The sequence below is a fragment of the Lepus europaeus genome, chromosome 9 (genome assembly GCF_033115175.1).
Source record: "Lepus europaeus isolate LE1 chromosome 9, mLepTim1.pri, whole genome shotgun sequence".
NCBI classification, from domain to species: Eukaryota; Metazoa; Chordata; class Mammalia; order Lagomorpha; family Leporidae; genus Lepus; species Lepus europaeus.
In genome coordinates, this window is record NC_084835.1 from 95,474,229 (window position 1) to 95,498,728 (window position 24,500).

At 45.4% G+C, this 24,500-nt stretch overlaps 1 protein-coding gene across 1 annotated transcript in view; it reads left to right on the plus strand.

The window, feature by feature from the left end:
• KATNAL2 (katanin catalytic subunit A1 like 2) overlaps positions 1 to 24,500 on the plus strand; it is a 101,486-nt gene that overhangs the window by 71,494 nt on the left and 5,492 nt on the right. The window lies entirely within an intron of this gene.

The window sequence follows — 24,500 nt, forward strand, 5'->3', positions numbered from 1 at the left end:
TGTAACCTATCCAGAACACAAAGAATATTCCAGAAATAATATGTTTGGATTTTTTTGTCAGTATTAAAATTAAACTTTTTTAAGTTAGAAGGAAAAAAATTTTTAATGTTGCACAGCAAATATTGAGCTAAATAGTCTCTACTTGAAAATATAATCTACTCCCAGAGTGTTTGATTCAAACAGTCCCAGAGCAGTTCACAGACAATTCTAGAAGTGAATTGGGAAATAAGAGATATTGACCAGGGAAAAGCAATATCTACTTGGAGAAGATACCTTAAAAAGTAATTATAATCTCATTATAGTTCTAAGACTAGGTTCACACACATTATTTCTTTGAAGCTGCAGGTGAGGCAGTAGACAGCTAAAGACAAAGTAAGACACACTGCTCCTCCCACTCAGACAGGGACCAAGGGCGAGAGCGGTCCATCTTCCCAAGTCAGCAGCAGTGTTCTAGCAGCTGGGATCGCGACACCTTTCTCCACTTGCCATTTCTCCTTCCACACCTGAAGGCGAAAGCTCCCTTAGAGTGCGCCCTGCACAGCTGGGTCCCACACAAGAAGTTACCGAAAAGAAACCGTGATGCTCACGTGCATCTGTTGTTTCACATGGATTCATAACCTAAACTTGGCTCCACTTAGCCTGGAATTTACCAGGCTGTGTTCCACTGTGCTAGGGTGATCAGCGTTTTATGTTTTTCACATGTAGGTGTTTATATACACTATTATAGTGGAGTCCAAAGAGAGAAGCACTTAAATGTGTTAAATATTACACTTAGGCTTCTACACTAGGCCCCACCAGACCAGGCTAAAAATCAAAGCTAAAGTTCCTTGTCACCAAACCCAAACTGAGTTGTTATCTGACCTTCTTAAAAATCAGAAGAGAGAGGTAACAGCCAGAGTTCTCAAATAGGCCGGTTTTGATTGGCATGATAACGGAGTTCCCTCTGCTTTATTCCTTACAAAATAACAACAACAAAACCCAGTAACCTGTTGGTAGCCAATGGGTTATTTTTCCATTGTTCTGGCTGCTGGTCCCTGTCCTCCTAGGAAAGCCACCTGGATGTGACCGATCTGCCCTTTGTTCCCGCTTTCTTCAGGCCCCCTCTGTCCCTGAAGCCAACCTCTTCTGCTCGGCTCATCAGAGCACTCCCTCAATTCTATAGAATGAAATGTTGTTTGATTCGAGAATTGAAAGTGAAGTCAATTAGATCTTTAAACTAAATGCGCTGTAGTTTTGTCTTTTGACAAATGTGATTGTCAAATCCTTTAAGGTAGGCATCTCCTTTCCCTCATCTGCTTGAAACAGGATTGATGGGAGGCACTCTCCTTACAGCCCAGGGTAACGGGGAGTCAGCAGGGGTGGAGATGAGGCGGCCGAGTTTTAGGCGTGAGTGTGGGAAGATGCGTGCCCTGGGGACACCTTCACATTTTCTACCAGACTAAATGGCTCTCCACTCCCAGCAAATGTAGTGCTTTCTCCCTATCTTCTGTTCCCTTTTCAGGTTTTAGTTACCCAGGGTCAACCGTGATCTGAAAATATTAAACAAAAAAATTCCAAAAATAAACAGTTCATAAGTTTCAAATAACTTTTAGTATAGTATATCATTATCATTGTTCTATTTTTATGATTACTGTTTATCTCTTACTGTGCCTAATTTATAAATTAAACTTCATCATAGGTATGTATCTGTAGGAAAAAAATAGTATTTATAGGCTTTGGCGTTATCTTCTGTTTCAGGTATCCATGAAACATTTTGGAAGGTATCCTCAGGTGACCGGGGAAGATTACTGTGCCTGGGAATTTGTGGAGGAAGGGACTGTGCTGGCTTATTTCCATTGCCCCTCCAAAAAACTGGGCTACAGAGGAAAAATAGCAGAAACCCATTTAAAAAAAAAGCAAACAAACAATTAAGTCTAGAAAGGTTTTCCCAGAAAATTGCTTCTCAACATGTTGATCGGCAAATACACCTGTGCTTTTGAGCTTATGTTCCTTATATCATAGATTGCACAGTTTCAATGTACCTTGAAATCAGTGTGTTCTAACACATATCATTGAGTATTTCTGATAGTAAAAAAACCTCTATATTATGAAAAATTCCAAACAGTTAAGAAAGAAATAGGCACAGTGAACCAGCCATCTCCCAGTTTCAATAACTAACAGAATTTTGCCTGATTTCTTTAGTCTATTCCAATCACTTTTTTGGCTGTGATATCTTAAATCATATCCAAGTATCATATCATTTCTAAAATGTATATTTCAGCACACATCTAAAAAAGACATTTTCTTACATTACCACATGCCATTATCACTCCCAACAAAGTTAACAGTGATTCCTTAATATCATCTACTATGCAGTTTATATTCAGATTTCCCATAGTGTTTCAAAATGTCTTTTTTACAGTTGATTTACTCTAAGTCGATATCCAGACAAGGCTTGCACCTCGTAACTGTTTGTTCTCAAGATTTTTTTAATAGATATATTTATTTTATTTGAAATACAAAGTAACAGAGAGAGGGGAAGACAAAGAAAGAGAGAGATCTTCTGTCTACTGGTTGAATCCCCCAGTGGCCATAACAGCTGGGACTGGGCCAGGCACCAAAAACTCCATCCGGGTCTCCCAAGTGGATGGCAAGAGCTCAAGCACTTGGGCAATCTTTTAGTTCTTTGACTTGCTTTTTTTTTTTTTTTTTTTAAAGATTTATTTATTCATTTGAAAGGCAGAGTTACAAAGGGAGAGAGAGAGAGAGAGGACGGCGCTGTGGTGCAGCAGGTTAAAGCCCTGGCCTGCAGTCCTGGCATCCTCCATGGGCGCCGGTTCTAGTCCTGGCTGCTCCACTTCTGATCCAGCTCTCTGCTATGGCCTGGGAAAGCAGTAGAAGATGGCCCAAGTCCTTGGGCCCCTGCACCCACGTGGGAGACCCAGAAGAAGCTCCTGGCTCCTGGCTTCGGATTGGCACAGTTCCGGCCATTGCGGCCATCTGGGAGTGAACCAGTGGATGGAAGACCTCTCTACCTCTCTGTCTCTACCTCTCTCTGTAACTCTGTCTTTCAAATAAATAAAATAAATCTCAAAAACAAAAACAAAAAAAACAGATAGAGCTTCTGGTCAGAACTGTGCCAATCTGAAGCCAGGGGCTAGGAGCTTCTTCTGGGTCTCCCATGTGGGTGCAGGGGCCCAAGGACTTGGGCCATCTTCTGCTGCTTTCCAAGGTACATTAGCAGGGGCTGGATTGGAAGTGGAGTAGCCGGGTCTGGCACTGGCACCCAATATGAAAGCCAATGCAGCTTAACCCACTAGGCCACAATGGCAGCCCCAAGTTCCTTGACCTGTTGATTGCCAGGGAAACTGCCCTGCAAAATGTCCCATCTTTCTGGATTTGACTCAGTGTGTCCTCACGATAGTAGCTACCTTATCTTTCTTACCCCCAAATTGCTCTGTAGGAGTTATGTTGATTAGGTTCAGACCAATGGAACTTTCTCAGCAATGTACTGCATAAGTGATGCTGTGTGCATCCCACTGCATCATTGGCAGAGGTATACAGAATGTCCTGTTGTCCCATTTTTGTGATGCCAAGGTTGATTGGTGGGTTCAGGAGTGTCAGTCTGGTTCCTCCACTGTCTGGTTCCCGTCAATGGTTTTCCCATCCATTGATATTCTTTACCCGAGTAGTTATTTCACCATGGGTGTGATTCTATCGTTTCTTCTGACAGCTGGAATTATTCTACAATAGGAACTTTCCTTCATCCAATAGGCTTGATTGATTATCTTGAAATACAGTTCATACTGGCAGAGCAGATTCTTTGTCCTTGATTTCTAGTGCTAGGCAGTATCCCGTGAGCAGTCACCAACCTCGTCTCCATCACCAGCATCAATATGATTTCATGGCTTGTTTGGTGCAGCCCTATTAGTTTTAAGAAATTTTTAATGCTTTGTCGAGAAAAAACTCACAATTCACCCATTTAAAGTGTGCAAGTTGATGGTTTTAAGTAGTCGGGCATTGCTTAATGTTGGGGATTTGCTCTGAGAGACACATCGTTAGGAAATTTTATCATTGTGTGCACACATCGTAGAGTGCCCTTACACATCACAGTGTGAACACGTGTGAAGTATTGGTTAACACTGAAATGGAGTAAATACTTAAGTAACAGTCATTTATTCTCATTATCAAGTATTAGAAACTGGGCACAATTGTACGCACTATACCTTGACACAGCTATCAGCCTGGCAGGTTTGTTTACACCGGCAACATGGGAGTAAGGCATGATGTAAGTAAGTTGTGATGGCTGCACGTCACTGGGTGATGGCATCTTTTCAGCTGCAGTATGGTCTTATGGGACCCCTGTCACACAGGCAGTGTATGGTTGACAGAAGTGTCCCCATACGTGACTGTGTATAGGGCTTTACAGCCATGAGCACAATCAATTTTAGAACAATTTCTCTTTACCCTCAAATGAAACTCTGCCCATTAGCAGTCGCCCCTCTGCTCCATCTATCTCCAGCACTTGGCAACCAGAATCCGTTTTCTGTCTCTCTAGATCTGTCCCTTCTTCTACCTGTGAGTGGAATGATTGGGTCATGAAGTAACTCTGTGTTTAGTTATTTGAGGAACTACTAAGCTGTTTTCCAAAGTGGCTGTACCATTTTCCATTCCCACCAGCCAAGGATGAGGGTTCCAATTTCTTTTTTTTTTTTTAACTTTTATTTAATGAATATAAATTTCCAGTGTACAGCTTATGGATTACAATGGCTTCCCCCCCCCCATAACTTCCCTCCCACCCGCAACCCTCCCCTCTCCCGCTCCCTCTCCCTTTCCATTTGCATCAAGATTCATTTTCAATTCTCTTTATATACAGAAGATCAATTTAGTATAAAGATTTCAACAGTTTGCACCCACATAGAAACACAAAGTGAAACATACTGTTTGAGTACTAGTTATAGCATTAAATCACAATGTACAGCACATTAAGGACAGAGATCCCACATGAGGAGCAACTGCACAGTGGCTCCTGTTGTTGACCCAACAAATTGACACTCTAGTTTATGGCGCCAGTAACCATCCTAGGCTGTCGTCATGAGTTGCCAAGGCTATGGAAGCCTTCCAAGTTTGCTGACTCTGATCATATTTAGACAAGGTCATAAAAGACAGAGTGAGGATAGTAACCAATGATCCTAAGAGTGGCATTTACCAGGTTTGAACAATTATACAGCATTAAGTGGGGAAGAGGACCATCAGTACACACAGGTTGGGAGTAGAGCCATTGGTGGTAGAGTAGAGGTTATGATTACAAAGGAATGAGGCCCAAGTGCACTAGACAGGGCCTAGAACAAAGGACAGAGTCATTATTAGAGGAGCTAAGAAAGGTGCTGTCTAAGCTACAATTAAGTTTTCTGATTGAGAGGCAAATAGAACCTGATAGAAGGGGCTTGATAATAATCTGGTGGGCTTTAGGCCTTGTAAATTCAGAGGCCCAGACCTATCTATCTCTTCACATGGGGTATATTCTAAGGGAGGTGTGAACCTCCTAGGGGAAGGCACTCTGTTGACTTTCATTACTTGGCTGGCCTGGGAGGAGAGCTGGCCAGGTAAAGGCAGGTGGCATCTCTAACAAGAAATTTACAGTTCTGCCTGCAATGTTGCTGACCCTACTTGACCATACCCTCAGCTGCAGTGGTCACTTTGGAAGTTGGGCTGAGTGAAGGGCTTTTCAGCTTAGAGCCAATAAGATCTGTGGCTCTGACCTGGGCATCCTTCGACTCCAGGGCAGGTCCATTTCCAGTGATCCAACTCTTGGCAGAGCTGCCAGGGCTCTTCACAAGCTGACTTCTGCTGAAGCCCAGGCTTACCACAATGAAAGCCACTGCAGTGGACTGGCCTGTTGGGTCTCCTTGAGGGCAGATCACTGTACAGATCAGCCATTAATAGGCCTGCCACCCATTGCTTCTGATGCCGAGCTTTCTTTTCCTCCTGGTTTGTGTTAAAGCAGACCAGAGGATGCAAGTCAAGGGAGTGCCCGTTTCCCATCTCTAATCTTCGGTGGCCTGAACTACAAGTCTATAGTCACAGGCATGTTCTGTAGTAGTTTTTCTAAGGTAGACAATGCCCATGAGGAAAATTATATTCTCACTTTAAAACTTTCTTTCCCTTTGGTCTGAAAGGGAGGTTTTTTCTACTTACTGTATACTTCGCTGATGGCGAAGTGAATCTAGCTATGAGATTATTATTTAAGTTCTTATTTTGGCTATGCTATTGCAGAAAAATGTTAGCCATCTCTTTTATAAGGTCTAAAGATTAAATTGTGCATCCTACTGATTCCTTCATAATAGAATTAGTTTCCTACCTTGAAGAGAATAGAGAAATGAAAGAACAAGTTGGGCTTAGAATAGAGAAATGAGGGAGCAAGTCCTAGATCGCTTGCTGACAATAGCAATATCACATGAATACTTAGCAAACCGTTTCAACCATTAGATAACAACTTAAGAAAACATTTACCAGAAGGTCCAATGCCTTCTATAAATTTTAAGAATCATGTATTTGAAAACACCTCTTAAATATCTAACATGGTGTAGTTTGTTTAGCCAGTAAACTTAAGCACAACCATCTAAAATGTTTTTAGTTTCTTTCTACCAACAAGTCTAAAACATATGATACACAGATTCAGGTCCCACAAATTAAAATGTATCTTTGATTGATTTTAGCAGCTTAAATTTATGGACAATCTTATCTATAAGCCATTTAAAATAAAACTCTTAATAAAATTTCCCCTTGTGGACATACAATATGTACACACATATAATATAGCATAATAGACCAATATAGCAATTTTAATAATAGCTTTTAAAATCTTTAACTCTTTTTGTAGATTGCCAATTGATTTGAATTGCTTTTTCTTTTTAGTAACCTCAGTTAACCATACTTTCTCTCAGTTGGTACTGTTAATACATTATTGGCTTCATCTGTTTACAGAGCCATCCCAAAGTACTGAATACAATAAAAGTGGCTGGAAAAAGTCCATAGGAACCTATAGGAGGACAGCTAAACACAGGACCAACAACGCTTTAGTTTTATGAGCAGCAGATCATATATAACTGTGGATGACAAAAGACTTTAAGTCGCCATGTTTAAAATTATAAACTCATCAACCAACAAGAGGCACTTGCTTACTTCACAGTATTTTTGAAAGCACCTGTAGGATTTTACAAGTATTTAACCCTTTAAGCCTCTGGGGCTTTCTCATTAAGATAACTATCATGTCTAGTAACACAAGATCATTAGACTTTTTAATTCTCAAACATTTGTATTAATAGCATTTTCCATTATAGAAACTTAAAGTCTGGTACCACATCACATCTTGACAGTCCTTCTAATATACTCCAAATAGACTGATTAGTTGGTGTCTCTATAAGATGAGAGACATAGGTCCTTCGATTTTTTCAGTTGGGCCCAAACTGGAAAAACCAAAGTCCAGGATTTACTGGAAATTTTAGAGACCAGATTGTTTGAAACTTTGATTTTTTGAATGCCTGTCAAGAATGCCAAGAAGGCTCAAAATCCAAAATATCTGGTTGAAATAAGATTTCTTAAAATCATGACATAACATAGACCAAATTTGATCATTGTTACAAGGTGATTATTCAAATTTTTGAAAAAAGCACATATTTAAATAACCCATAGCTCTTAATAAAAGTTCAGCTGTTTTTGAACAATTAGAATTTAACAGACATCAAGAGAACATAATAGATTACTTTAACACATTGCTTTAACAGAGCATCAGAGTTTAATTCTATGTCAAAGAGAAATTGAGCTTCCTGTGATCTTTTGCTGTGAGGTTTCCTTCCTTTACCTTCTTTCATATTGGTGACCATGTTTCTGTGTTTCTGTGTGTAAGACATCTTTAAGCATCTTTTGCAGGGCAGGATGAGTGGCAACAAATTCTTTCAGTTTCTGTTTGCTATGAAAAGTCTTAATTTCACCTTCATTCACAAAGGAGAGCTTTGCAGGATATAGTATTCTGGGCTGGCAGTTTTTCTCTCTTAGTACCTGGGCTATGTCTCGCCATTCCCTTCTAGCTTGTAGGGTTTCTGATGAGAAGTCTGCTGTGAGTCTAATTGGAGATCCTCTAAGAGTGATCTGACGTTTCTCTCTTGCACCTTTTAGGATCTTTTCTTTATGTTTCACTGTGGTGAGTTTGATTACAACATGTCGTGGTGAGGATCTCTTTTGGTCATGTTTATTAGGGGTTCTATAAGCTTCCTGTACTAAGATGCCTCTGTCCTTCTCCAAACCTGGGAAATTTTCTGCTAGTATCTCACTGAAAATGCCTTCTAATCCTTTCTCCCTCTCCATGCCTTCAGGAACTCCTAGAACCCGAATGTTGGGTTTTTTAATAGTATCCTGTAGATTCCCGACAATATTTTTTAGATTTCTAATTTCTTCTTCTTTTCTTTGGTTTGCCTGTTTCCTTTCCTGTTCTCTGTCTTCTAAGTCTGATATTCTCTTTTCTGCTTCGCCCATTCTGTTTTTAAGGCTCTCTAATGTGTTTGTCATTTGATCTATTGAACTCTTCATTTCATTATGATTTCTAGTCACTATCAGAGTTTCTTGTTCCACTAGTTGTTTCATTTCATTTTGATTCCTCCTTAATATTTCACTTTCACGAGAGAGATTTTCTATCTTGTCCATGAAGGATTTCTGTAGTTCAAGAATTTGTTTTTGAAAACTTCTTAATGTTCTTATCAATTTTTTGAGATCTGCTTCTTGCATTTCTTCGATCTCATCATCTTCATAATCTTGAATTGGGGTGTCTTTTTCATTTGGGGGCGTCATAGTTTCTTCCTTGTTCTTGTTAGCTTGGTTTTTGCGTTTGTTGTTTGGCATGTTGGAGATATTTGGTTTCTTCACTGTGGTGTTTTTTCTTGTTACACTATGGCTCTATATTAAGTGGACTGCCTGCTTTCAGTGGAGCCTTAGAGGCTTGAGATGAGTGTGGACTGAGAGCTGTGTTTGGTTCCTCAGGGTTGAGGGTGTGTCAAGGATGACACTCCCAGGTTAGGTGTGGTAAATCTCTCTTTCTTTTTTTGATTTAAAAGGGAAGTAATTCCGCACAGCTGAACGTAATTGGAGGTAGTTAGCAGGCAAATGATATACCCACAGGAGCCAGAGATCGGAAGCTCTTTCCCAAGGACCACACAGGGAATCTCTGCTGCCCTCAGTGTGGGCTCCAATTCTCCTGCAGTCTCCCACTGGGTTGCCAAGTTAGATGCTAATCTCCTGTTATTTCACCCCGCCCCACAGAGTCAGGTTTTTCTGCTAGGCTCAGGGCTGGTGCAGACCTGAGGTCGCCCTGCTTATGACGTATGTCCAAAATGGCGCCTGCTCTGTCTTGCTTGCCTTTGAGAGGTGAGCAGAGAGAGAGAAACTTGTGTCCGTATCAGTCACTTTTTTTATTTTTTTTTTCTCTCTCTTCTAGTTAGCCTGGTGAACTTTTCCCCACGGAGTTTCAAGCCTCGTTCCCTCTAGCCTCCTCTTTCCGCTTGCCTGCTGGTATCTCGGGCTATGGAGGTTCGGCTCACCTCGCGTTCCAGCGCTGGTGCGTTGAGTCTGCCGCTGGTGTCCCGAACTTGGGCTCCCACGCTCTCCACGCAGGTCCACTGTGAATCACTAGTTCTGGAAGAGTTTCCTCTGCTGTTTCATCCCCTACTCTTCCTTGACCCTGCAGTATCTCCACTTATACTTTCTCTCCCCCCCGGACTAAGTGTGCTCCCTGCCTATTCCGCCATCTTGCCGATTCGAGGGTTCCAATTTCTCCACAGTCTTGCCAACACCTGGTATTATGTATCTTTTTGATTATGGCCTAGTTATCCAAGTGGATTGAGAAGTGGTGTCTTGTGATTTTAATTTGCACTATTTCTATGGTAACTAAAGACATTGAGCATCTTTTCATATAGTTGTTGGCTAATTGCATATATTCTTGGGAGAAATGTCTTTTCAAATCCTTTGCCCATTTAAAAAGTTCTTCGTGGTATTGAATTACAGAAGTTTAAAATATATTCTGGATATAAGCCTTCTACCAGATTTAGTATTCATAAACATTTTTTCACACTCTGTGGCCACTAGTTCTTCTGTCAACCTAAATATCATATCGCGAAAGACTCCTCAGAAATGAATGCTTATTAGGTAAACAGCACCCAACAGGAGTGCGCGTGCCTTAGTCAACTGTGCATGTTCAAAGGGGTTGAGGCAAGGGGAAAAATTTAAAGACAAAATGAGGAAGATTATGAACGTTACTTTTATACAATAATCCTTGGCCACAAAGACCGACAGCAAGGGTGGCATCTGCGTAAGGTCACACGGCGTGTTGCTAGGCAGACTTCCTATCTGGGCGGCTCTTGGGTGAACTTGTGGTGGCTTTTGTGTAAGATTGTGGTCTTTTGTGAATAGTTTTTTTTTTTAAGGTTTATTTATTTATTTGAGAGGCATAATTACAGAGAGAGGTCTTCCATTTGCTGGTTCGCTCTTCAAATGGCCGCAACAACCTGAGCTGCACTGATCTGAAGCCAGGAGCTCTCTCTGGGTCTCCCATGTGGGTGCAGGGGCCCAAGCACTTGGGCCATCCTCTACTGCTTTCCCAGGCCATAGCAGAGAGCTGGATCAGAAGTGGAGCAGCCAGGTCTCGAACCAGCACACATATGGGATGCTGGCGCTGCAGGTGTAGGCTTAACCTACCACGCCACAGAGTTGGCCCCCTGTGAATAGTTTGTGTTAGCAGGCATATATGTGTGCGATTCCTCTCCTTTGCAATCTCTCAGCTGTTTTATTCTGCTTTTGCTTAGGACTTGACACAAGTGACTTCATTTCAATTTGGACAATTTTCTCCCTCCCTCTCTGCCTCCTGCCTTCTTATTCTTTCTCTTCTCTCTTTTTCCCTATCCCCTTTTCCCTCCATTTCTTTCTTTTTCGTTCCTCTTTCTCTCTAAACTTTTCTGCTCATCTCACTCTCCAAGTCCGAAGCCTTTCAGAAGACCACGTACTTGTTCTTCAGTGGCAGCATTATTTAATGGAAACATAACGCAAAACACACGTAAACTGTCACATTTTCTAGCACTGAATCAAGAAAAGGCAAACAGAAATAGGGAAAATTAATTTTAATCATTTATTTTACTTAACCTAGGAGAGCCAAATGTCCTTTCAGTACATAATCATTATACAAACCACCCCACATTTTACTTTCTATTTTTCATACTAGAAATGAAACCCAGTGTGGATTTTGCCTTCACAGCACATTTCAGTTCAGGTTAACCACATGTCAAGTGCCCAGTAGTCACATGTGGTCAGTGGCTACTGTACTGGACAGTACAGATCCAGAGTCCAGCTTGTTAGGGCATAAATTCTTCATCCTTTCAATAGTCATTTTACTCTTCTAATGTAATAATATAAGCCCAACGTGGGGTTCTATTTCCTGGGCTAAACTTCCTTGTTATTTGTGCAAGGTGATCCGCGTTCAGCTGCACATTGTGCTATAGACCTGGAAGTGGTCCCTATTCCCAAGACCTTGGTCCCCTTTAATGGATACTTAACGATATTTAGAGATCACAGTCCCATGACCAAGGGTGCACCTTGCACATTGCTCCTTGGTCTTTTGATTGGATAGAGGTAGCAAACACATAGTTTTAAAAACGGGCAAATAATGAGTTCATGGTAGTATTTCCCATTCAAATTTAAGATTATGTGTTTTATTTAAGTCATTTGATCTTATATATATATATCCTTCATTGTGAAGATCTTAGTTCTTAACATTAACTAATACTCATTTTTGCCACTGCACATATATTTTATATTTGTGTTTATAAAGATGTTCTCAGTATTAATGCAAATACTATCGTGACAGTAATATTCTGATGAGGAAAATGGTCCAGCCTTAGTCTAACTTAGAAGAAAGGGTTAATATAAGGTTTCTCAACCTCAGTACTACTGTAATTTGGACCTGATAATTCTGTGTTATGGGGTCTGGGCTGTGCATTGTAGGACATTCAGCAGGATCCTCGATCGGGACTCATTAGATGCAAGGAGCATCGCTTGCCAGGTGGTGACAACCAAAATCTGTCTCCAGCTGTTGACAGATGGCCTTGGGTGTAAAACTTGGCAGCCTCTACCACAACTGTGTGCACAGCAGCCCTCTGGCCCAGCTAGTCTACTTTGAAGAACCTAGCCCCAAAGATACACCAGCAAACACACAAAGTGACGCAGTCTGTTACGCATTGCATCACTGTTTTTAATAGCTAAAGAGTAGGAATAACCCAAATGCCCACCACTAGATGATTGGTGGATAAATGATCGGTCACTGGACTCATGGAAGGAATTGACAGCCATTATATAGAGAGAAGCTGTCACGTGTTCTGCTGCTGAGCTCTCAAAGTTGTTTTTTTTTTTTTAAAGAACCTCATAGAAAAACTAAATTTGGTTTCTAACACAAATTACATAAAGTTGACAAATTACATAAATCGTTCCCTATCTTGACTTTTTTTTCTGTTAGCAAAATGTCCTTGAGCTCTTTCCAAGTAAGTCCATGAAGTTCTACCTTCCTCCCTTTAGAGTTGCCTACTGATCCATTTGGAGTCTGTGATCATTTACCCCACCAGTCACCTGGACAGGCATTTGGGTTGTTCTTACTCTTGCTACTAAGAATAGTGCTGCAATGAATAATAGTGTGTGTATGGTACCTCGGGCATTTATGAGGGTATCTTAGGAGTAGGTTGCCAGAGCAGAGCTGGTGGGTCAGAGGGTTCGTGTGCGTGAAATTGTGGTGGAGACTGCCAAATTTCCCTCCATAAAGGATCTATTGTTTTGTAGTGCCATTGGTGTCCGCCTTCCCTGACTTAGTATTACAGTACGAACACTCAATAATCCTTGAAAATTGAATTTTGTAATGGCTGGCCAAAGCTGTCACACGTGAATAGGCCATAATTAATCACTCCCTTTCTGTTGGGCATATACAATGCTCCCAAACTTCCTCTATTTTAAATAAAACAGAAATGAACTTCATTGCACAAACATCTTTGACTAGAATTCCAGTTATTTCCTAAGGACAGGTTTCTGGATGTCAGATTACCATCTCAAAGGGTTTAATGGCTTTTCAAGTCCCCCTGGTACACACTGCCAAGCCCTGTGAGGAGAGTGTGTTTTTATAAAGAGTATTTTTTTTAAATTTTATTTTTGAAAGGTCTTCCTTCTGTTGGTTCACCCCCCAAATGGCCACTACGGCCGGCGTGCTGCACCGATCCGAAGCCAGGAGCCAGGTGCCTCCCCCTGGTCTCTCACATAGGTGCAGGGCCCAAGTACCTGGGCCATCCTCCACTGACTTCCCAGGCCACAGCAGAGAGCTGGACTGGAAGAGGAGCAACCGGGACAGAACTGGCACCCTGACCAGGACTAGAACCCGGTGTGCTGGCGCCGCAGGCGGAGGATTAGCCCAGTGAGCCATAGCGCCGGCCTATCAAGATATTTGGTCAGACCTTTTCCTTGGCTTCTGAATCTTTAGATGAGGGGAGTAGACTTACCTGATTCAAGTAGTCTGTCCTGCTGGCGGAAGGGACGAAACCATGCCAACCTATGTGAAGACCGGATGCAAAGAAATTGTTTGTGGTTAGTGTAGTCTCGCTGATAGCATCAGAGCTGGTAGCTGGGGAGGATCCTTGACTGCGTGTGAACCCAGCAGTTTCCCTAGGGCCCTGCATTCTGCCGCAAGGGGGCAGTCACTCTCCCCGTACAGCAGTGGGGTGGCATGTAGCTGTGCACTCAGCACTCTCCTCCCAAGAGCACCTGCCCTGGTCCGTAGCATCTCCCAGAGGGCAAGTGGGAAGCAATAAATCACAGCCAAATTTGCCACGCCCCGGGGCACACGCTAACTCACCTGTCGTTCCATCCCCCATATAAACCGACTTCTTTCCATATGATCTCCCTCCCCTCTGGGTGATATTCCTGCAGAAATGTGTGCCTGAGATGGCAGAGATCAGCAGGCATAACCCCAGAGGTTTGCCACAGTGACTGCAAGCATTCCCGGGCTCCAGGGAGAAGCTGTGTTCTCTCAGGTCCTTCCTTTGAGCCTTGGGCCTTGGGCATTTCTCCAAAGGCAACCCGCCACGGGTCAGTAAGCCTTATGCAAAAACGGGACCTCCTGGTCTCATAGGTTCAAGAGAGACTAAGTTAAAGACAGTTCAGCTGGTTTGCCCCCCCGGCAGGGCTTCTCACTAAGACACTATTGTGCATCACGACTCTTAAAACATCAAAAAGATAAAGCATGGCTTTCCACACTCACCAGATCCCAGAGTCATTGACTCAAGGAGAATCTCACAAAACCAGTGTTTGATCTGAAAACCCTGCGGGAGACATTGGCTTACATTAACTCACTCCAGTCTGATGAATGCATCTTCTGTTGCAATTACATTCAGTCATATTTGCAGGCTTTTTATCTTTCTAAGTATTTTTGTGCCTACCGGTGGTCAAATCGTTTTGCTTGAAATTGATGCTTTCTGCACAGAGCTTCACCACCCCACACACGATGTCAAGCCATGACCTCCACATGCGGTTTACACCAGGAAGGAAATGTGTTCCGCAGGATCGGGTAGGTCCTGCGGGGCAGGTGCGTGGTGGCGACAGGAGGTTTGCTAAGTCGTCACCTTGTCCTAGGGTCATTCACACCTCACTCAGTCTGTTTGATTCCATCAGACATAAACAGCTTCCAACCTGGCCCACTTTGGCATTGCTTTTTCTTCTTCACAAGGTACAGGTTGATACACAAATCATAAACTTGGAACAAAAATTTTTTAAATTACAAAGTTATTATATCTTTTATAGAAAAATTTGAGAGCTAGAAAAATATGCATAATTCCAGCTCTGTGACACAAGTATTCTCCTTGGATCTACCCTTCCGAGGAAGATGGTTTGATTATTTGTTATTTGCTGCCTGTGAATTCTTCCCCAGTGATATTTTTTCTGCAAGAGGGAAAATATTTTACTGCCTGGCTCTTTGGCGAAGTCATACGTGTTCACTCTGAAAATCGTATTTCTTAGGCTTTACTATTGTTGGGAAGTGAATAGTCCCTTGTAAGTGCACTCTGAAAAATGATGGAAATCTCTTTTGCATGTGAGTGTGACACAGCGAAAAAAAGGTGTCCTGTGGCTATGTTCTATGGCCTGTTTTTAGTTCTTGGCTTACTTGGACGACTTTGAAATGCTACGCGCAGTTGCGCGCTGAATCCCATTGCATGAGTGTGCCATACCTTAGTTAACTTTCCTTTTTCCAGGGGGTTTTTGCTGTGGTGCTAGCTGTGGACCACGCCCCTTCCCACTGCCAGGATTCGGCTCCTAGCGCGGCCCCCTGGATACTCTGGGCAGGGAGGTGGTTCATTCTTTGGTGTTTGGCTGCAGTAGTTGGTGTTACCAAAGATCCTTCCCACTCCGATAGATTCCCTCTGCCCCGTCCACTGTGTGGAGTCAGCATGTTAGCAGCTGTGGAGCTGGACGGGAGGCTCAAAAGAAAGCCTGAGGGCTCCCGGCCGTGTCACTCCTCCAGGCCTGAGGTCGCCGGCCAGCCTGCCCTTCAGTGTCGCCCTACGTTTACCTGTTGTACTATATCCAGGGGATTTCAGTTGTGAGAGCGTGAAATAGAGAGGAACGGGCTACTGTGTCTTTGCCAGAAGTGAAACTGTCTTGGCCGGCGCCGCGGCTCACTAGGCTAATCCTCCGCCTTGCGGCGCCGGCACACCGGGTTCTAGTCCCGGTCGGGGCACCGATCCTGTCCCGGTTGCCCCTCTTCCAGGCCAGCTCTCTGCTGTGGCCCGGGAGTGTAGTGGAGGATGGCCCAAGTGCTTGGGCCCTGCACCCCATGGGAGACCAGAAGAAGCACCTGGCTCCTGCCATCGGATCAGCGCGGTGCGCCGGCAGCAGCGCGCCTACCGCGGCGGCCATTGGAGGGTGAACCAACGGCAAAAGGAAGACCTTTCTCTCTGTCTCTCTCTCACTGTCCACTCTGCCTATCAAAAAAAAAAAAAAAAAGAAGTGAAACTGTCTTGTGTGTGTGTGTGTGTATAATATTTATTTATTTATTTGAAAGGCAGAGAGAGAGAGAGAGACAGAGAGAGAGAGAGAGAGAGAGAGGTACAGCACCAGCCTCTTGTTTGTATTTTTTGGTTCCTTTTTTTCTTTCTTTTTAAAAAAGATTTATTTATTTATTTGAAAGAGTTACATACATAGAGAGAGGAAGACACAGAGAGAGGGCTCTTCCATCCGCTGGTTCACTCCCCAAATGACCACAACACCCAGGGCTGGACCAGGCTGAAGCCGTGAGCTTCGTCTGGGTCTCCCACGTGAGTACAGGGGCCCAAGCACTTGGGCTATCCTCTGCTGCTTTTCCTAGGCCAATAGCAGGGAGCTGCATTGGAAGTGGAGCAGCTGGAACTCGAACCAGCACCTGCTATGCCACAACACCTACCTCTCTTTTATTTCCTTATGCTTCTAAAACATAATCTATTTTGCGCCGTGTCAGTGGAGTCTATTTCTGGCGGCTGTGGTCTGGAATTTTAGGGGGTGAACTTACGGTTGTGAAGCACACTGTGTGTGTGTGTCTTGCGTGAGCTCCTCCGGAGAGACAGAAGCTTCACTGTGTCAGGATCTGGACCACATCGGGCTAAATTTTCAGCTTTGGATTTCTTGTCCCATGCCAATGAGAGTCAGCCCAAGGTTCTGAGTTATCAGAAACAACCGGCCCCAAGCCAAGCGGGAGGCAGATTTTTCTGGATGGCTTCCATTGCCACTGGACAGATTTCCTAACTGGCTCTTACACAGCGGGCAAGTGGCACTCAACAATACAGGGCTTTCTGCTTTGCCGGATGGGCCTCGACTCCACCTCTCATCTCAGATGGGCCCAAGGCCTGCTGCACTATCCCACCCATAGCCTTTTTATTTTTTAAGATTCATCGATTTTTACTTGAAAGTCAGAGTTACGCAGAGAGAGACAGAAAGGTCTTCCATCCACTGGTTCACTCCCCAGTTGGCCACAACGTCTGGAACTGCACTGATCCGAAGCCAGGAACCAGGAGCTTCTTCCGGGTCTCCCACACGGGTGCAGGGGCCCAAGGACCTGGACCATCTTCTACTGCTTTCCCAGGTTACAGCAGAGAGCTGGATCAGAAGTGGAGCAGCCAGGACTTGAACCGGCGCCCATATGGGATGCCGGCACTTCACGCCAGAGCATTAACCCGCTGCGCCTCTGCGCCAGCCCCAAGCCTTTAAAATCTGACCCTTTTTTTAACCAAGAGGCAGACACCCCCACATCAGCCGTAGCTTCAACTTCAACTGCTTGGTCCTGACACTTTCTTTTCATTTTTAGCTCTGTTTCCTTGCAGACTTGTTTGGACACTGTTGTCATAGGTCGAGCTTTCTTTTCTTTTTAAATAAAATATTGAAAGAGTGACAGAGAGGGAGAGATGGGGGGAGCAAGATAGATCTTTGGCCTCTAGTTCACTCCCCAGATGGCTGCAACAGCCTGGTCTGGGCCAGGCTGAAGCCAGGAGCCAGGAGCTCCATCTGAGCCTCTCATGTGGGCGCAGGGGTCCATGCACTGATCCATCTTTTGCTGCCTTCCCAGGCGCGTTAGCAGGGAGCTGGACCTGAGGCAGAGCAACTGGGACTCAAACGGCTTAACCTGGTGCACCACAACACGGGCCCCTCAATCAAGCTTTTAAAGGGGTTTTCCAAGCAGCAGAAAATGGCCCGAGTGCTTGGGCCCCTGCACCCACGTGGGAGACCCAGAAGAACTTTTTGGCTCCTGGCTTCGGATCAGCCCAGCTCCACTGCTGAGGCCATTTGGGGAGTGAACCAGCAGAGGGAAGGCCTCTCTCTGTGTCTCTCCTCCTTCCACACCCACCCTGTAACTGTGCCTTTCAAATAAATAAGTTAATTTGGGGAAAAAAAAAAAAAAACAAAACGAAGCTTTCTAACAAGAGAGTTCTGGGTAGCCAGTTACTCTTTTTAATGGAAACAGTTTTTTCCTTTTATTTATTTTTTAAAAATTAATTTATTTCAAAGAGTTACAGAGAGGGAGAGGCAGAGAGGGGGAGAGAGAGAGAGGTTGAATCTATCATCCGCTGGTTAACTCCCCACATGGCCACAACAGCCAGGGCTGGGCCAAGCCGAAGCCAGGAGCCAGGAGCTTCTTCCAGGTCTCCCACATGGGTGCACCTTCTGCTGCTTTCCCAGGCCATTAGCAGGGAGCTGGATCAGAAATGGAGCAGCCAGGACTGGAACTGGTGTCCATATGGGATAAGGTTTAACCCGCTGTGCCAGAGCACTGGCCCCTCCTAGTATTTATTTTTTCTCAATTATTGGTGACCTACTTCATGGGAAAATGTTAGAGAAAATACCCTCTCTGTAGTAATTAGAAGAAGTTTTCATTCTTCATTAAAAGAAATGATAGTTGGGGGACCGGCACTGTGGCCTTGTAGGTTAAGCCTCCACCTGCAGTGCCGGCATCCCATATGGGCACTGGTTCAAGTCCCGGCTGCTCCACTTCTAATCCAGCTCTCTGCTATGGCCTGGGAAAGCAGTGGAAGATGGTCCAAGTCCTTGGGCCCCTGCACCCCTGTGGGAGACCAGGAAAGAGCTCCTGGCTCCTGGCTTCAGACGAGCCTAGCTCCAGCCATTGCAGCCATTTGGGGAGTGAACCAGCAGACAAAGAGAAATCTTTGTCTCTCCCCCTATCTGTAACTCTGTCTCTCAAATAAATAAATAAATCTTAAAAATGGTTATGCTAATAATCCTTTCCCAAATTAAAAAAAAATGATACGCTTACCACAGGCATCAGTAGGACACAAAGTGCACTGACTGCCCAGACTCTCCTGCTGCTTCCTGCTCTCGTGCCTGTGAGCCCACGCCTCCGAGTGGGAGGCGCATGCCCTGCGGCTGCATTTTCCAAGTCGTCTTCAGAGGCACTGCCAGCCAGCTGGGTTGGGTGACATCGCTGCAACTCCTTGTTTCCGTGGTTTCCGTCACAGGGGAAAAAAGTTTTCTTTTTTTAAAAAGATTTCTTAAAATGAATTATTTTATTTGAAAATCAGACTTACAGAGAGGCAGAGGCAGAGAGAGAGAGAGAGATCCTCCATTCACTGGTTCACTTCCCAAATGGCTAGGCCAGGAGTCAGTTTTATTGGGGCCATCTTCCACCGCTTTCCCAGACGCGTTAGCAGGGAGCTGGGATTGGAAGTGGAGCAGCTGGGACTCGAACCCGTGTCCCTCTGGGATGCTGGCACTGTAGCCAGGCAGATTTTCCAGCTACGCCACAGCACCAGCCCCCAGAATACAGCGTTTTATTCCCATTGCGCAAGTTGATGTGGAATTAGTGATGTTGATTAGTTAAGTAGAATTAATAATGATTATAAAATGCTGATTTTCCACAACAGCCAGGCCTGGGCTAGGCTGAAGCAGGGAGCCAAGAACTCCATCCAGGTCTCCCACAGGGTGGCAGGGACCTAGGTACTCAGGCCACCTGCTGCCTCCAGGGTGTGCAGCAGCAGGAAGCTAGAGCTGGGAGCCGAGTCAGAGCTTGACCCCGGGCGCTTCAGTATGGGTTGTGGGAGTCCCGAGCAGCGGCTTAGCCAGAGTCAAACCCTGCCAGTAACTGCTGGCTTAAGAAAAGGCCATTTTACATGGAGCCAGGAGTTCCCCGCCTGAAGTGCCTTCCTCCATCCGAGCAGCATTGCTTGAGCACCTGTTTTGTTCTATGGAAAGGGAGAATGTAAGACTTACGATCTGTGATTCTTGGCCTCTGGAACTGGCAATCTGACAGACAGAGGCTGAGAAATAAACACAGATAGCTATGAGGAGATGGCCAGTGCCTGGTGGGTGGGATGGACAGTAAACAGGGCAGGGGCAGGCATTTGGCTCTGCTGTTGAGATGCGCACATCTCACATTCCAGTGCCTGCTTCTGAGTGGCCGCTCCAGTTCTGATCCAGCTTCCTGCTAATGAGCAGCCTGGGAGGCAGCAGGCGATGGCCCACGTATTTGGGTCCCTGCCATTTCCTGGACTGGATTCCAGCCTCCTGGCTTCAGCCTGGCCTGACCCTAGCTGTTCGGTGATAAGAGGACAGAATGACATCATGGAAAGTGCATGGTATAAAAAACTAGGCGGGCTCTAAAATTTTCTTGAACCAATAAACCTCTCTAAATTTACAATTTCCACGAGCGTTTGGAAGGAGCCTCCTAGAGAGGAGACGATTTCTGACGACAGATATGAAAAGAGACAAAGACAAGGCCTTTATGCGGTACTCGCTGTGGGCCTGTGGAAGTGGCTTGATTTTGACAGGCGTAGACGTTCCCTACAAAGAAATGGCCCGAGTGGAAACTCAGAATGAGGATGGTAACAGCAGATTCGGGGAATGGCAAGAGACTGATTTGTCCCAAGTGGGACTGTTGTAGGTAGGGGTCCGCTGAGGCGGGCTCACTGCGGAAGACAAAGGAACCTTCCATGTGTTAGCCATAGGCGCCCCTTTGTCTGCCCCCAAGTGGCCGTGCCCACTTACTCCACACTGCTGATGGATGGACTGCAATGACTTTGCTAGCAAAACTGAAGTGTGCTTTCTTCTCACTACCCCGATAGTCAGCATGATTTAGTGTAACTGTTGAAGGAATAAAGTTGGGTTACATTTGTTTTCCAAAATACTGTAAAATCTGGAGCGGTCTCTGTCCCAGGGACCACAGGGTCCAAAGAGAAAGAGTGGCCAGGGCCTTGGGAAGGTTAGCTGAAGGCTGACGCACGCAGGTGCAGGGCCTTGGAGCCCCTGTAAGCTGTGCTGGTGGCCAACAAGCGCTGCGCCCTTCATCCAGCAGTGGGCGCCAGTGCAGTGGGCCGAGCTCTGAGGTCCGGGAGCTTTCTCTGTGTTTCACATCTTGTCTCGCACGCGCGGGGTGTTCTGGCCTCTGGAGTGATGGAAGACACCAAATAACCAGAGGAAAGGCAACCTGAGAACAGAAAAACTGGGTTTAAGATCAAAGTGCGGGAGCTAGGGGCATCTTCTCTGGGTGCCACAGGTTAATTTTTTATATACATATATTGATATCAAGAGTGATTCTTGGGCACATTCCATTTGTCCCCTGTTTCCTCCCTTGTATGTCTCTATTATTATTGATGTCATTAAAAGGGCATCCATCAGGTCCGGCTGTCAGAGCTGCACTTACTCTGTGCCCACAAGCAGTTTGCAGGTGAATCTCTTGCTGTAGGGCATTAGCTGATCAATAGCGAAGTGTGCAGCGAGGGCTGGGCTCCCGGCTCCACTTCCTGGGCCGCTCGGGCTGCTTCTCAGAAGCAAGTCACTCTGCATGCGATGGTGACGACCAGAAGGGACCCCTACAGAGGAACCCTGCCTTCCCAGGAGGGGGGGCGGGGCCAAGGAACCGCCTGGGGAAGACAGCGCGAAGCTGCTCTAGCCCTGCTGTTCCTGTGAGTCCTGTTCCCTCCTGTCCTGGGCTCCAGGCTTGGGATCCGGTCTCGCCTTGTCTTTGACGTTTACAGGCTCAGCATTCCTGCACCCAGCCTCAGGCCCCAGCTTCCCCGTCCCTGCCTTTCGTTACTTAAGCAGGGAGCTTGCCTCACTCACTCCTGTGCACTGAGGGTTAACAGCCACGATACCCATAGCAGCAGTTGGCGAACAGCGAGGAACTGCATTCCCGAAAGGTGAGGGTCATGGTTTCACGTGTTTACTCAAAGAGCTCCCTCTCCCCTCTCCTTTTCTTCTCCCCTCCGTCTCTAATTCTCCTCCCGCTATCTCTGAAGATTGCCTAGTCAGTGCTCAATGCATGCCGACACACCATGCTGACTCCGACTTCCTGCAGCTGTGTGTTCTAGAACCTTCTTACCAGCTCCCTGCCGAGCTGCTTGTCCCCTGTGCTGGGCCTGAGGAGGAGACCCTGGGATCTCATCTGTCTGTCCTGGGGATTTCCTTCTCCCTCGCTGGCAGACCCTGTGTCCTGGGTCTCACAGAGCCTTTTGTTTGCTGTGCTCGCTCCTGTTGGACAAAGTTCTCCTCTGGGAATCATGTTTCCTCAAAACTGTGAAGACACTGCTCTGTTTGAAGATCTGACATCTCGTTGAGGGTCCTTAGCCTTGCTGTGTTGTGTATCACCTGCTTTCTTCCTTTCTGGAAGGTTTACGACCCTTCCTTCCTTCTCAGAGTTCTGGAATTTCACCGTGACATGGCGTGCGAGTCCACTCCGCAGCCCCTGGGCTGACGTGAGCGTGGTGCCTGCAGCACGACTCCAGAGCCTCCCATTTGCGTTCAGATCCTGCGCCACCACTCACTGCCTTCGGATCTCAGGAATTAATTGAACCCCTCTGTGCCTCAGTTTCCTGATTTTTTTTTAGAAGATTTATTTATTTATTTGAAAGTCAGAGTTGCACAGAGAGAGGAGAGGCAGAGAGAGAGAGAGAGGTCTTCCATTCGATGGTTCACTCCCCAACTGGCCGCAATGGCCGGAGCTACGCCAATCTGAAGCCAGGAGCCAGGAGCTTCCTCCAGGTCTCCCACACGGGCGCAGGGGCCCAAGGATTCGGGCCATCTTCTACTGCTTTCCCAGGCCATAGCAGAGAGCTGGATTGGAAGTGGAGTAGCCGGGTCTTGAACCAGTGCCTATATGGGATGCCAGTGCTTCAGGCCAGGGTGTTAACCTGCTACACCACAGCGCCAGCCCCCAGTTTCCTGATTTTCAAAAGTTAATAATAGGGGCCGACGCTGTGGCTTTCATGGTTAATCCTCCGCCTGCGGCGCTGGCATCCCATATGGGCGCTGGGTTCTAGTCCCGGCTGCTCCTCTTCCAGTCCAGCTCTTTGCTGTGGCCCGGGAAGGCAGTGGAGGATGGCCCAAGTGCCTGGGCCCCTGCACCTGCGTGGGAGACCAGGAAGAAGCACCTGGCTCCTGGGTTTGGATCGGCATAGTTCTGGCCATAATGGCTATTTGGGGGATGAACCAACAGAAGGAAGACCTTTCTCTTTGTCTCTCTCTCTCTCACTAACTCTATCTGTCAAATTAAAAAAAAAAAGTTAATAATAGTAGCTGTCTCATAGGATTGTTCTGAGAGTTAAATGAAATGTTTGAAATGGGGGCTGGTGCTCTGGCATAGTGGGTTCAACTGTCGCCTGCGGCACCAGCATCCCATATGGGTGCTGGTTTGAGTCCTGGCTGCTCCACCTCTGATCCAGCTCCCTGCTGATGCTCCTGGGAAAGCAGCAAAACACAGCCCAAATGCTCGGGCCCCTGCACCCACCTGGGAGACCCTGAGGAAGCTCCTGGCTTTGGATCAGCCCAGCTCCAGACGTTGTGGCCATTTGGGGAGGGAACCAGTGGATGGAAGCTCTCTTTCTGTCTCTCCTTCCCTCTTTGTAACTCTGCCTTTCAAATAAACAAATAACTCTTAAAAAAAAAAAAATGCCTGATAGAGTTCCTGCCTGCCACTTAGTAAGTGATACTTAAGAAGTAGTTTTTATTAATATTTCAAATGCGGAAAATTGTTTCCTGTAATTCTGGAAAGCTCCCTTGAATTATTTCATTGATTTCATTCTGTTTCCCTGTTCTTTTCTTTTGGAGCTCCTATTGTTTGTTGGTTGGTTCTCCTGGCATCATGTTATCAGTTTTAAAAAACTTTTTTTCTCCTTTCCTTATTTTTTAGTAATCTTTTATTTAAGGAATACAAACTTCATACATTTCATAAGTACAACTTTAGGAATATAGTGATTCTTCCCACCGTACCCACCCGCCCACCCATACTCCCACACCTTCTCCTCCCTCTCCCATTCCCAGTCCCATTCTCCACTAAGATCCATTTTTAATTAACTTTATGCACAGAAAACCAACTCCATACTAAGTAAAGAGTTAAACAATTTGTACACACACACACACACACACAAAACTGTTCCTCAACAGTCAAGACAAAGGCTGTTCAAAATCATTGCATCTCCAAGTTAATTTCACTTTTCTTTCTAGAAACGTAACTATAAAGAAGCACCCAAGAATGATACATCTTTTGCAAGCACTTAGACATAACTATAACTTGTGAGACATAAGAATATCTTCCACTTAATACATTAAAAGAAAGTCCTTGAGAATGAGTTTTATCATTAATTAAGGAAGCAACCTAAGAAAACAAGCAATGAAGTTGGACACTTAGCCATAACTAAAACTTATGAGACAAGAATATGATCCACATCATACACTAACATGAAATCAATCTTTTTTTTTTGACAGGCAGAGTGGACAGTGAGAGAGTGAGAGACAGAGAGAAAGGTCTTCCTTTGTCGTTGGTTCACCCTCCAATGGCTGCTGCGGCCGGCTCATTGCGCTGATCCGAAGCCAGGAGCCAGGTGCTTCTCCTGGTTTCCCATGGGGTGCAGGGCCCAAGCACTTGGGCCATCCTCCACTGCACTCCCTGGCCACAGCAGAGAGCTGGCCTGGAAGAG